Here is a 3,692-nt window from a genome sequence, read left to right as displayed (position 1 = left end):
GCCTCACTCAAGAGAGAAACAGGAAACAACATATGTGTGCAGATCAGTGGTCTGGTACATGTGTTTTGCTAGGTGGTATGAGGAGAGGAAGAGAGAAGATGCTGAGAAGATGGCTGTAGTCAGCAAATTCAGTGACATAGACAGAGTAACAAGTACTTCGGGCTTGGTCTTGAAGACTTTCAAAACTGTTTGCTTATCTTTTTCCCCCCCACAAACAAATATTTATTGAGTGACTGCCATGGGTGCAGGCACTGTTTACCCCCACCCCACCCCACCCCCCCACCCCATCCCCCACCCCAAATGAGAAAACAAAACGAAACAAAAACAGGACAGAGGAAGCAGAAAGAAAATGGGAAGACAAAGGGCAGCTGGAGAAAGCTGAGGGAACTAAGCAGCCTGTGATGATGCAAGGCTTTCTGCCTTAGGTCTCTCCAAAATCCTCTCCCTCTTCTGTGGTGGCATTCTGGTACTGCTGATACTCAGAGACGCGGCAGTTCATGTTGCTCTCAGCTTCAGCGAACTCCATCTCATCCATGACCTCACCTGTGTACCAGCGGAGGAAAGCCCTCCAGCGGAACGTTGCCGTGAGATATGCTTGAAGAACTCCTGGATGGCTGTGCTGTTTCCAATGAAGGTGACTGCCATATTGAGGCCATGTGGTGGGATATCACAGACTGCTGTCTTGACCTTGTTGGGGATCCATTCCACAAAGTAGCTGCTGTTCTTATTCTGCACATTGAGCATCTGTTTATCTACCTCCTTCATGGACCTCTGTCCACAGAAGACAGCTGCAATTGTGAGTTACCTGTCATGGTGCAGGTCACAGGCAGCCATCATGTTCTTGGTGTCAAAGACCTGCTGGTAAATTCAGGCACAATGAGGGCCCGGTACTGATGGCTTCCAAGGCTGGTGAGAGAGGCGAAGCCAGGCATGAAGAAATAGAGACGTGGGAACGTCGTCATGTTGACAGCCAGCTTTCGAAGGTCAGCGTTAAGCTGGCCTGGGAAAAGGAGGCAGATGGTGACACTGTGGCTCATGGTGGCTGAGACGAGATGGTTCAGGTCTCCATAGGTTGGTGTGGTGAGCTTGAGGGTACGGAAGCAGATGTAGAGGGCCTCGTTATGGACGTCATGGGTTTAAAGTGAAGACCTTACTATATCCTGAACTGTGTTACTTCCAAGTTCACATAATGATGCCCTAATTTTCAGTGTGTCTGAATTTGGAGATAGAGTTGTTAGGAAGTACATTTAATGAGATCACAAGAGTCGGTGGGGACCCTAACACAATAAACATGACATACTTTTAAAGAGAAAACACCAAAACATTTCCCCTTCTCTCTCCCTCCCTCTTTCTCACTTCTTCCCACAATTGTCTATGTTAGTCTAGATTCTGTAGGAAAACCAAACTGGTTAGATGGTTCACAATCAATATAGGCTCCATATCGATCAACAATGCCCATTTCATGTTGGAGAGGCTGTGAGAATACTTTAGCTACAAAGTCTATGAAACAGGATTTAACAGCAGTCTCAAGCCAGTACTGAAAGCCTGGAATATTCTCAGAGAGTCCCTGATCTTCAGTTCTTGTTGCAAGTCCAAGAAGTTGTATTCGGAACCAGTAAACCCATGGCAGTAGCAGTAACAGCAAAAATCAACAAGTAAAATAACATAAATGTGGGAAATGGGGTAGAGATGGTAACAAGCATGAAAATGAAGCAGCCAATTAGAAGACACTAATTTCTCTTTGCATCTCTTTGTGTCTGGGTAGTTCACAAGAAGAGAACCTTTCTAGGGAAGAGTCATTTTCTCTCAGGTAATTCCTTCCTAGGAATCTCCTCATGGACTCACCCAGAGTCTTGTTTCTTAGTTGATTTCAGATCCTGTATAGTTGAGAATTGAGTTGACCCATCCTCCTTTTCTCTCTCCCTCTCCCTCCTGTTCATAGAGTGAAGGACAGACATGTAAGAAGAACAAGGAACAGTCTACAAGCTAGGGTTTCCCATATCATGGGCAGGTGCTCTACTACTGAGCGACATCTCCAACTGATACACATTATTTTAACTCACATCATAGTGTAAGATACTATACTCTCTCTGAAAAGTTATCAGTTCTTGTCCTTGTTCCTTCAATGGCAATACTCACATTTTTTTTTTTTTGGTTATATTGGTGTCATCTGAATGACACAGGCAGAACACCTGTAATGGCGCTTCCTTGCCCGCAGAACTCCGCCTACGTTCAAGTTTATACACTGAAGGTTGTAGAACCTTCTGAATGACCACTGAAGGCACTTCACTGATAGTTCCACTTTTCAGAGACCTATTTCTTGTGACCTGGCGAGATATCCCTGCCTATGAGTTATGAAAAGTGCTTACATAGAAGCTGTTTCCTTCACTGCTAAGCACATTTCAATGGCAAAGGCCTCTTTCATAACAATAACAACATTTGAATTTGGTTTGTTCAAATTCTGAATTTCTCTAGTTGAAATCAGCGTCAATGGTTCTTTTCTATCAAAAGATTCTCCTGTTCTCAGAGAAGCATTAAGAGGAGACAGTGCATTCATCACAGTTTTCGTTCTCCATGAAGAGTGTGACAGTGAGGGCAACTCAGCAATGCATGAGCCTAATTATTAGAAATCTTATATTCTTTTTCTGCTCAATGCTTTTTTTTTTTCTGATTTAAGATGGACTGACAGGCTCTTAGCATACTGATTAGGAAGTAAGCCAGTTGATTTCAACTTTCTCAATCTGCTCCAAGGCTGCTGTGTGAAATGCACAGACTCACACTCCCAAATGCAGAAGGCTCAGTTTTACCATGTTTTATAGGGTCTCTTTCTTTTTAAAGGAATCTTGTTCTTTTGGTAAAACAATGATTTTATTATTTTCAGAGGGTGAAAGACATCTCGGGATATTATGGAATTTAAAATAATGTTTCATATGACCACAAATGCAAAGATGAAAGTCAATGGGTGAATTTCAAACAAAGCATTTCTAGTCAATTTTGGGAAAGATTATTTTGATGACAATTAGTAGTAGATCTGACAAGACCAAAACCCTGGTGATTTTCAAAGGAGAATGAGTTCAGTCGACATCTGCCACCAAATGACTTATTTATTTTTATCTGTCTACATGTATGAACTTATGATATGTATGTGCTTATTCATGTGTGTGTGTAGATGTGGGTATGTGACAGAGGTCCTTCAACATTTTTTGAATCAGAAACTCTGTTGTCTGAGTCTTATATTTGATTTGTGGACTCAGAGGTTCTTGGGATTTTTCCCATCTCGGCTTCCGTACTATCAGTAGGAACACTGGGCTTACAAGTGTGCTACTACGCCAGCTTTTGGGGGATGCTAGGGATTGATTCAGACCCTTCTGATTGTGCTTCAGGTGCCTTACCTCTTGGCTGTGCTCCGATTCCACAAATGATTATTAACAGGAATAAAACTAAACTTGGAAAAACAAACCAAAACCAAACAAATATCAAGGTCCAGCCTTAGCTTGGCCTGGTGTCCTGAGGAAGGGGTATTTGGGAGTGGTGGAAAAAGGACTCAGAATCAATGATGGCCAGCTTTGTGTTCTGCTCTAGATAGCTCCCTGCTCGAGATAAACTCTCTTTTGCAGCCAAAGCCCAGTCTTTTATTTTGCATAAGCTACATCCTTAGGAACAGAATATCAATTCAATCATTTAATCCAGGT

At 42.7% G+C, this 3,692-nt stretch overlaps 1 pseudogene; it reads right to left on the bottom strand.

The window, feature by feature from the left end:
* Window positions 1-421: 421 nt before the first annotated feature.
* LOC114619388 lies at window positions 422-1,247 on the bottom strand (annotated as a pseudogene).
* Between the last annotated feature and the right edge of the window lie 2,445 nt (window positions 1,248-3,692).

Source organism: Grammomys surdaster, unplaced genomic scaffold (assembly GCF_004785775.1).
Source record: "Grammomys surdaster isolate TR1022 unplaced genomic scaffold, NIH_TR_1.0 150, whole genome shotgun sequence".
NCBI lineage: Eukaryota > Metazoa > Chordata > Mammalia > Rodentia > Muridae > Grammomys > Grammomys surdaster.
Note: the sequence above shows the minus strand (reverse complement) of the source record. Positions and strands in the feature narration are given on the sequence as shown.